Genomic DNA, 10,577 nt, shown 5'->3' on the forward strand with positions numbered 1-10,577 from the left:
AATTGAGTTGATTCACGTGGTGAACCAGATAGTTATTGAGGATCTTAGGATGATGGAAAATAGAATATTGAGAGAATTTTCTCATTGATAATGTTAGAGAAAAATCGAATGGTTAGAAGTGATAATGTTAAAATTCATTGTTGCAGCAGTTTAAATGCCACACAATTGAGAATAAAAAACACAACGGGAATCCGAAAGAGCGTCGGTTACTTAAAAAAAAAATGTCGAGTGACTACATTTATCTGTAACTGTTTTTTTTTTTAAAGTGTTAAAAGTGTAAATAGATTGCCAAAAGGTAGGCATGGTATGATTTAATGAAAATTTATAATGCATAAATAATCGAGGGTACTAATAAGAATAACCATTTTGGCGAAGGATCATCAGAAAAGATGGCCTAAGTCCTCTTCATCTTTCAAGAATTGACACTTTATTATTATTATTATTATTATTATTATTATTATTATTATTATTATTATTATTATTATTTGCTAATCTATAACCCTAATTGGAAAAGCAGGATGCAATAAGCCCAGGGTCCCCAACAGGGAAAATAACCCAGTGAGGGAAGGACACGGAAAAATAAAATATTTCAAGAACAGTAACATTAAAATAAATATTTGCTATATGAATTATAAACTTTAAAAAACCTGAGGAAGAGAAATTAGATAGAAGATTGTGCCCGAGTGTACCCTCAAGCAAGAAAACACTAACCCAAGACAGTAGAAGACCATGGTACAGAGGCTATGGCACTACCCAAGATAAGAAAAAAATGGTTTGGTTTTGGAGTGTCCTTCTCCTAGAAGAGCTGCTTATCATACCTAAAGAGTCTATTCTACTCTTACCAAGAGAAAAGTAGCCCCTGAAGAATTACAGTGCAGTAGTTAGCCCCTTGGGTGAAGAAGAATTGTTTAGTAATCTCAGTGTTGTCAGGTGTGTGAGGACAGAGGCGAATATGTAAAGAATAGGCCAGACTATTCGGTGTGTGTGTGTGTAGGCAAATGGAAAGTGAACCGTAACCAAAGAGAAGGATCCAATATAGCACTGTCTGGCTAGTCAAAGTACCCCATAACTAGCGGTAGTATCTCAACATGTGACATTAGATGAATTGTAGATATAAGAATTCGGCAGAGATACAAGACAATGCCATGTGATTTCAATCAACGACTGACGGAGTGGTTGGTACCCCGGTAAGATGATAAACCCAAACGGTTTTGAGTAAACTTAAGACTGCGGTGGAATACGTTCTTGACCAAACCATTCAAGTTACATAAAACTTCATTGAGGCCTTATTCCGCATACATACACATACACAGACACACACACACACACACACACACACACATATATATATATATATATATATATATATATATATATATATATATATATATATATATATATATATATACTGCATATGCAGGAACACGTGCGACCATTAGAATTGAAGAATGGGTTGCCCCGCAGGACAAAACTGTAAAGTATATGAATCTAATTCATCTAGAAGTATTGTAGCTGAAGGGAATTAGAACTTTTGTCATAAATTACCCCATATCACCTCTTTTTTATAGAAAAAAAAGGGGATAATATGATACATATGAGAATTTTCTTTTAAAAAAGGAACCTTTATTTATAGACTGACACTTAATCACATACAAGTATCAACTTTCTGTAACTTACAGCTTTGTTATAGTGAATACTGAAAATCGTTGATTAATATTTATGAGTCAAGAAGAGTTTCATATTCATCGAATCGAACAATTTATTTAGATAATCTCTGAACTTCGCTGAATGATATTGTGGCAGGGTTTGATAAGAGAAGGAAAGTTGACGGGTACTTTCAACTGATATAGCCATGTGTGTGAAAAGTAGAAATAATTATGCGATACTAGGTTGTGGAGGATTATTATAAGATTAGAAATAATCAGTAGGACAACTGATACTTATTGTGCAAAATAGTTTTTAGATTAATAACAGAATTTCGTCTTTCAATTTAAGTCATAATTTTTCCTTCCTTCTGTATAAATAATGATGGAATGGTTTCACGGGATTTTATCTTCGTATAATCACATATCAAAATTTGATAAATAGAAGAATTCAGATATCCTCTATAAATGAAGTTTCATGATTGATGACAATATGGGATAGAATTATGCAAAGTCTCCCCCACTCCCCCCCAAAACAAAAAACAAAAAAAAAAAAAAAAAAAAAACTCAACTCAGTGGATAAAATTAAACAAGAAAAAAAGGCCATGGTACCCTTATTACTACAGGTGAATAAATCTCAACCAGTGTATAATCTTACTGAAAATCATATTGAACAACTACATTTTCTAAGTAACTACACTGTTAGAACAAAAAATCGTAATTTTAATCAGAAACTCCGTAAAATATACTGTTCTCAACCGTATTTCAGTAAAAATACAGGCCACCGCAAGTTTACCTTAATTTGTTACAATCTATTATGAGTTGGTGACCGTAATATCACTCCTTTACGTCTATATATCCGTTTTTAAAAGGGTAAAAATCCTGAAATAAATGATGCCAGACATTTAGCGAATTTTAAAGCAAATTCTTTCAGTGTAATCTATAAACAATGATAAAATAAGGTCAATAACTCACGTTCAACCCTCAGTGAAGTCAGCCCGAGTTCAGGTAGGCGAAAGAGACAAGCGGTAAGCAATGACACTTCCACGGTATCAGTCGGCGCCCAACTGAAGACTGCACTTGGAAACCCCGACTGTCCAGTGGCGTTACTAAGGGCATTTGATGACGCTTTTGCTGTTTACTCCTGAGGGTCTCGGTTGCTTCTTGCGATGTCTCCAAAATTGAGGAAAATATTGTTCAAAGTTGCAGCAAATGTTTTTATGTTGAACAGGCTGACATAAGTCTTTTTATAGTTTATTTATGAAATTTCTCTTTTAATGTTGTTAATGTTCTTGAAATATTTTATTTTAATTGTTCATTGCTTCTTATATCGATTATTTATTTCCTTATTTCCTTTCTTCAATGGGCTATTTTACAACTTGCTTTTCCAACTAGGGTCGTAGCTTAGATAATAATAATAAAAATAATAATAATAATAATAGTTTCATTTGTTCAATATTTGGGTATTGCTGTTCATATGCAATAAATATCTTTATTATGTTGGACTTACTCCTCTATAGATGACTCAATATACAATAATTTCGCCTGCTAAAAAGTGCTGTACACATGTTTTACTGGTCCTGTCCTATACAGCAGAGGAACCCTACTCTCAACAGGACCTCCCCAGTCATTTTATCACGTTCTTTCGAAGGCATTTAACATTTCACACCGCATATTAGTCGTTTATTGTCAAATCGTTGCTATCGAAGCACTCACAGAACAAAAAAGTCTTCAGTTTCCTCTTGAAAGACTTAATATCTTCAATCGTTCGGGTGTCTCGTGGGTTTAAAGGCTCTAGAGCCTACAGTAGACATATACCTAGGTTCCAAGAGTTTGAAACCATCTGTAACTATTCTTGCGTCAACACGATTTGTTAGCTGCACAATATGTAGCAATTCTCTTAGATATTTTTGATGTCTGGTTCTGATAACTTGATGGGTTTTTGTACATATTTTGAACTCAATTCTCGCTTTAATAGGCAGCCAGTGTAAGTCAGTTAGTATAGGAGTGATCCTCACTCGAGGTGGGACACCTTTTATCAGTCTTGCTCCTCTGCTTATTTTGTTTTGTAATTTCTTAAGTTGCACTTTTGGTAAATTGTAGTAGATGGAGTTACAGTAGTCAATCCTGGTAATAACACAGTTTATCACAAGTTCTTTCGCGCACTGTTCATCCAGGTACTTCTTTATAAAAGCAATGTTTCTAAGATAATAACCAGCATTTTTTACTACATTATTTATTTGGGCATTGAAAGACAAGTTAAAATCAAGAGATGCGCTTAGATCACTAATTTTACTAGATATCGGGACACAGTCGGTATTTATGTTTATTTGAATATGTCCCAAGTTTCATCGGCTGTTTTTCTTTCCCACCACCATAAACTCAGTTTTATTTTCATTTGATTTTAGCAGTTTGATTGTCATCCATTCGCTAACACTGGCAAGAGTTCGGTTTAAAGTTTCTGTATTTTCATCTATATAATTTATGGAGAAGTAAATTGTGTATCATCTGCAAATAGGTAGTAGGTTGGGCAGGGCACCAGTCACTCGTTGAGATACTACCGCTAGAGAGTTATGGGGTCCTTTGACTGGCCAGACAGTATTACATTGGATCTTTCTCTCTGGTTACGGTTCATTTATCCTTTGCCTACACACACTGTTTAGTCTGACCTATCCTTTACATATTCTCCTCTGTCCTCGTACACCTGACAACACTGAGATTATACAAAGTGTAGAAACCTCTTTCGTTCTGTGCGCCAGTACTGCTTGTTTTGTTATTGACTAATTCAATATAAAGAATAATGGAAAAGTTTGACCTTATTTGGAAGGTGGCTTGATACCCGCTCTCAATAATTGGAAGGTTAATTTACAGGAAAGGGAAAGCCAGATAATTATTAATTATTGATATAATTGATAGGATTATGATTTTAATAAATCTTTTACATCATTTGAGACATTCGCCATGGCCCAGGATGTAGCAGTGCATATAATACTAGTGGTGAAAGATTATTATTATTATTATTATTATTATTATTATTATTATTATTATTATTATTAGGAAGAAATAACCCTGGTTAGAAAAGCAGAACACTACAAGCCTAAGGGCTATAATAGGGAAAGTAGGCCAGTAATGAAAGGAAATAAGGGAAAAACAAATAAACTAGATATAAGTAATGAATAGAAAATATAAAAATATTCTTAAATGAATAACAATGTTAAAATAGATCAGTCATATATAAACTATAAAATGAAACATATGTCAACCTGTTCACCAGAAATGAACTGACTAAAAGTTTTAAATTATTCCAAGTATTTGATATTAGAAAGAGAGATTACTCGAGTGCCATATTAGGATGAGATCATGATGAGGGGTAAATGGAGATGGTTTGAGCATGCTCTTCGCACTCCCCAAGAGATTAGTTCACCAAACGTTCAGCTGGGCTCCACAAGGGACTAGAAGAGTTGGAAGACCCAGATGATGAATGGCGAAGTATTGAATTGAAAGGTCAAGCAAGATACAGACGACTGGCGAAATCTAACCGAGGCCCTTTGCGTCAATAGGCGTAGGAGGAGATAATGATGATGATGATTTGATATCAGGAACCTTCTTGTTCGTATCAGTTCAATTCCAACACGCCTTCCGACTTTAAGAATGAAGCTCCAAATTCATCGAGAGCCGTCCTCCACCCCCCGGGTTTTGTCTACAGAAATTAGCAGTTAGCGCTGGGGCGCCTCTGAAAATAAGGGAAGCTGAAATGACAATAAATAAAAGTTTCCGATTATCCTTAACCCGCATCCCAAACCACCTCCAAATAAAAGTTGTAGATTATCCCATATCCCAAACCACCTACAAACCCAAAACACACCTACGGGCTGCTAGTGTGCAAGAGCCCGTGCCTGGCCGTAAGGGCCAGTCAATGTGAAACAGCAACAACAGCACTTAATAGAAAACACCATGTGCTTACCTTGCTAACTTGAGGAGGTGACCGCAATAATAATAGTTTTTTTTTTTTTTTTTTTTTTTTTTTTTTTTTTTTTTTTTTTTTTTTTTACAGAGTTCATATTTGTTAAGGAGGAAGGCGTTATTTTGTACAAGTAATTTCAATCCGCTTTTAATTTATAAGACTTTAAGATTATGTCGTATATAGATAGATAATATTCCTTTTACAAATCATTATTTTAATGTGGTACGCTATTTAACTAAAGGTCATGATTAGAGTTTTAACTACTCGGTCTCTTCCCCCGTCCCTCGGGTAGGGTGGAGAGGGAGTAGTCATATCCTGGTGAGAGGGGTTGTAGTTAGGAAAGGGGGACGGGGCAAGAAGGGTAGAATCTGTGTGCGTGTGTGTATTCATCTATCTAGATATTTAGTCGTCATTTTTGACGGGTCGCGTTCACTAGTTTCTGATAACATTTACCCGATAAAGATATGGTCGCATAGCATTATCGCAAAAATAAATCCACTAGTCTTGTTTAAAGGTTTAAAGGTCACTCATGAATGGCAGAGGCAAGGAACAGTGACATTGCCCTAGCAAGCAGGACAATGCCCTAGAGACTGACCATATATTATATGATCAGCGCCAAAGCCCCCTCTCCAACCAAACTAGAACCAGGGAGGGAGAGACAATGGTTGCTGATGACTCAACAGATAGACCTATAGGCTCTCCCAAACCCCCCAACCTTAGCTCACAAGGATGGTAAGGTTGCAGACACTAAAGACACTGACGAGTTTGAGTGGGACTCGGACCCCCATCTGGCAAACACCAGGCAGAGACGTTACCAATCAGGCCACAACAACCCTAAAAAGAAAAAGGTACCATTTTGTGTTAAGAAAAATCTTGTTTTGTTTAGTAAGTCAATGACACTGAAAACGTGAAATAAGATTTAAGCCAGAAGATAATTGAATTTTTGATTCACTAAAACAGAAATAGTCTACGGTACAATTTCATAGTTTTTCATTATACTATGCTTAGTTTTTGTAGACCGTAAAACAAAAGATAAAAACCCTTTATTTATTGTCTTGGTCTCATCAATACTGTCTCGTATATCGCATCAAATCACGTGAGAATAGAAGCCAATCTATAATTGTCTTGATATATGGATATCCATCCATATACCAAAGGCACTTCCCCCAATTTTGGGGGTTAGCCGACAACAACAAGAAACAAAACAAAAAGGGGACCTCTACTCTCTACGTTCCTTCAGCCTAACCAGGGACTCAGCCGAGTTCAGCTGGTACTGCTAGGGTGCCACAGCCCAACCTCCCACACTCTTTGTTGCTGTCTCACAGGATACTTTTACAGGAGAGGGGGTTCCCAGCCCCCTCGTCCCGTCCCTTTTAGTCGCCTCTTACGACACGCAGGGATAACGTTGGCGCTATTCTAATTGTTTTATGCCCCCGCAGCCACAGGGGGCATATGGATATAGGAACTCTTTTAATCACCCCTTCGTTCCATGGTAACTATGCTGGTAAACATATGTTGTTGAAGAGGATCGTGTGCAAAGACGCCTAATCGCGTGGCGTTCTGAATAATCAAGGGTTTTTTTAGCTTGACTTGTAGAGAGTGGCTGGGCTCACTAAGCGATCATTATTATTTTTTTATGGCTTTTTCCTTCACACGTAGACAAACGCCAAATTCCGCCTTGTGAGAAGTGTGGAGTTTTAATGAATGCTCTTCGGCGCTTTTCATCATGAAAGATATTCAGATATTTACTTTGTATGGAGACTAAAGATAAGATATGAGTTTGGTTCAAAACTAGGAACGTAAATGAAAAGAACAGAAGATAGATTGAGCGCAACTAACTTGATCAAGAAGCTATTTCTTATCATTGGGTAAATGTAATGATATCAACTCGCTTATAATGCAGTAGATAAGTGCTTACTTGAAAGTCAAGTGCTTATAGCTTATAAGAGTTACCGAACATGTATTATATATGGGCACAAATTACTATATGGAAGAGTGCAGATTTTTCAAACAGAATTGATTGCCGTATCAACAGCATCTCTCTCTCTCTCTCTCTCTCTCTCTCTCTCTCTCTCTCTCTCTCTCTCTCTCTCTCTCTCTCTATATATATATATATATATATATATATATATATATATATATATATATATATAAATATACTATATATATATTTATTTATATATCATCATCTTCTACGCCTATTAACGCAAAGATCCTCCGTTAGATTTCGCCAGACGTCTCCATCTTGAGCTTTTAATTTAACACTTCTACATTCATCATCTCCAACTTCACGCTTTTTAGTCCTCAGCCATGTAGGCATGAGTCTTCCAAACTCTTCTTATACCTTGTGGAACCCAGTTAAATGTTTGGCGAACTAATTTCTCTTTGGGAGTGCAAAGAGCATGCCCAAACCATCTCCATCTACCCCAGGCCTCATCATGATCTCATACTCATAGGGCACTCGAGCAATCTCTCTCTCTCTCTCTCTCTCTCTCTCTCTCTCTCTCTCTCTCTCTCTCTCTCTCTCTCTCTCTATATATATATATATATATATATATATATATATATATATATATATATATATATACACAAACGTATAAACGCCCTATAGAAATAAATGCAAAGTTATATAGAAGCCAAAAATATTTAGATAAAGAGAATGAATACTTTCTTTGATCAAAACTCAGGTTTCTCAATGCATTCAACTACTTTTAACGTTCTTTATAGTAAGAAGTTGACCATTAAGGAACACATCCAACACTTGCTACTATTCATGAGTATACGTGTTAATGGTGGACAAGAATGTCTCCCGGAATGCCTCCTGTTATGAATAGTCGTGGACAAAAATTTAGAAACATTTCATCGTAACTAAAATAATTTGACATCTTGCACTAGATTATTTTTAGTAAAGGAATCTTCAGAGTTAATTAATTAGCTTTTAGTTTTCATCTTTATTTGTTTTTTTTTTCATCGTGTTAATTTTATGTGGGTCTTAATAAATACTTTCATTGCTACTTTGGATTAAAATCGAATCTGTTCAGTTCAGAAAGCTGGTAGTCATGGCGTGTCATCACTGTTGTCTCCCTCCGTCTTCTTTTACACAAATTCCCTTTTTTGCTTCAATTTTGCCACAATATTCTCAAGAAGAAAAATAATAGCGGCTGCTACCAGTCCGAAAAGCCACAGTAAAAAGCACCCCTGCAACTGACTAAGAAGAAGAACACCTCCACCTCGACCCTAAAAAAAAAGAAAAAAAGACAAATTATAGCATACTGATTCATGTTCTATTTTACATTTCTTTCTATTTCCAAGTAAAATTCCTCGGAGGGATTCATACTTGGATAATAAATATGGAAGATTGATAAGGGACGCGGTAGAACTTGATATTGATTGGGCAGAGGATTAAGTTTATTGTGGAAAAAGCTGAGATTTATCTAGATTGAAAAATGAAGGAACGGTTTTCCAATGGAATTCCCATAAGCTTTAAATGTATTTAAATCACAGCCTGTGTGCTGTAGCAACAACAGTGAATATAATGAAAAAAAATATTGTAATATGTAACCGTTTTATTTACTAGTATTACACTTCTGTTGCTATACTAACACTAACGTTTTGTAAAGTAAAATACTCTAAATAATATGCAACGTTATGAAAAGCACAAATAAGTTTCGTTGGGAATTTATTTTATATTTCTTCGAAAGAACCGATTGGAACTAGAATCATAAGTCTCAAATGTTTTGTATTGTGTTGTATACACCAACAATTGAAGCTCGCATGTGAATATTGTCATTTCGTTAGTTTGTCATGCAACTTCATGGTTAGCTTCGTAGTCACACTGTACTCACACTTATCTATCTATCTGTATACTTATCTATCTATCTATCTATTTATATATATACACACAACAACAACAACAACAACAACAGCAAATGCAAAAGTTTTTAGTCCACTACAGGCCAAAGGCCTCAGAAATGTTCTTATTTCTGTGTGGGATTTGGCAAGTTTTCATCACCACGCTGGCCATTGCAGATTGGTGATGGTGGGAGGCTTTAGTCTAATAGCTCACTAGTGCAAATTTGCTTTGATCATGGTGATACACAAACCCTTTCACCACGTCAAGGTATATCCACCAGAAAAGGGATATATATATATATATATATATATATATACATATATATATATATATATATATATATATATAATGTGTATATATATATATATATGTATGTGTGTGTGTGTGTGTTTATAATTATCTATACGATGTAATTCATGTTTTTCATATTATTCATTTGTGCTTACAGACGTACCTGCTGCCTAAGCTTTGTCTTCGTGGCTTGGTTCCTCATATCGGCCGTATGATCGAGAAAGAGTTTATTCACGATGCCACCCTCCCGAAGGCGCTGCAGGGCGTTCGATATTAGGTCAGTGTATGGCGTATTTTTCGGCAGGAACCATGACAGATGACCCCAGTATATCTGCGGAGTGGGGGGGGGTGTGTGTGTGTGTGAGAAATTAGGATGTTCAAGTCATCATTTTGGTGGTGAATTGGGGGCAACTAATAAAATGATGATGATATTGATGATGATTTTAGGGCTTATTAGAATGGTGGTAAAAGTGTTTATAATTAGATTTTTAGATAATGGTTTTATAACAAGTTATGTGATGTAAATATTATTGATAATACGATATGATCCACAGAAAGTGACCTGATGGAACTCCTTCACTGTAGGTAGTTGTGATAGATAAAACATATATGTATCTTTTAGTCGTCATATATTCACCTGACGAAAGAAAGTCTTAATAATTATGTTTTTATGTTTACGAGTGAGTCTAGGTGACGAAAGTGGAAATCTGCCACAAGTCCCTATTACGTTGATTGTCTGAAGCCTTCACAGATAACTGTTATCTTTTGTCATCCTCGTGATATACAAGTAAAAGGAAGCACTTGCTATTTTTTTATTGAGTTTAGC

The 10,577-nt window shown here is 35.6% G+C and overlaps 1 protein-coding gene across 1 annotated transcript in view; it reads left to right on the top strand.

Moving 5' to 3' along the window:
- Positions 1 to 9,926: 9,926 nt before the first annotated feature.
- LOC137632617 (polyamine-transporting ATPase 13A3-like) overlaps positions 9,927 to 10,577 on the top strand; it is a 236,480-nt gene continuing 235,829 nt past the window's right edge. Inside the window, exon 1 of the mRNA XM_068364671.1 lies at positions 9,927 to 10,028. The gene's annotated coding sequence lies outside the window, so the exon portion shown is untranslated. The remainder of the gene's footprint in view (positions 10,029 to 10,577) is intronic.

Source organism: Palaemon carinicauda, chromosome 41 (assembly GCF_036898095.1).
Source record: "Palaemon carinicauda isolate YSFRI2023 chromosome 41, ASM3689809v2, whole genome shotgun sequence".
NCBI lineage: Eukaryota > Metazoa > Arthropoda > Malacostraca > Decapoda > Palaemonidae > Palaemon > Palaemon carinicauda.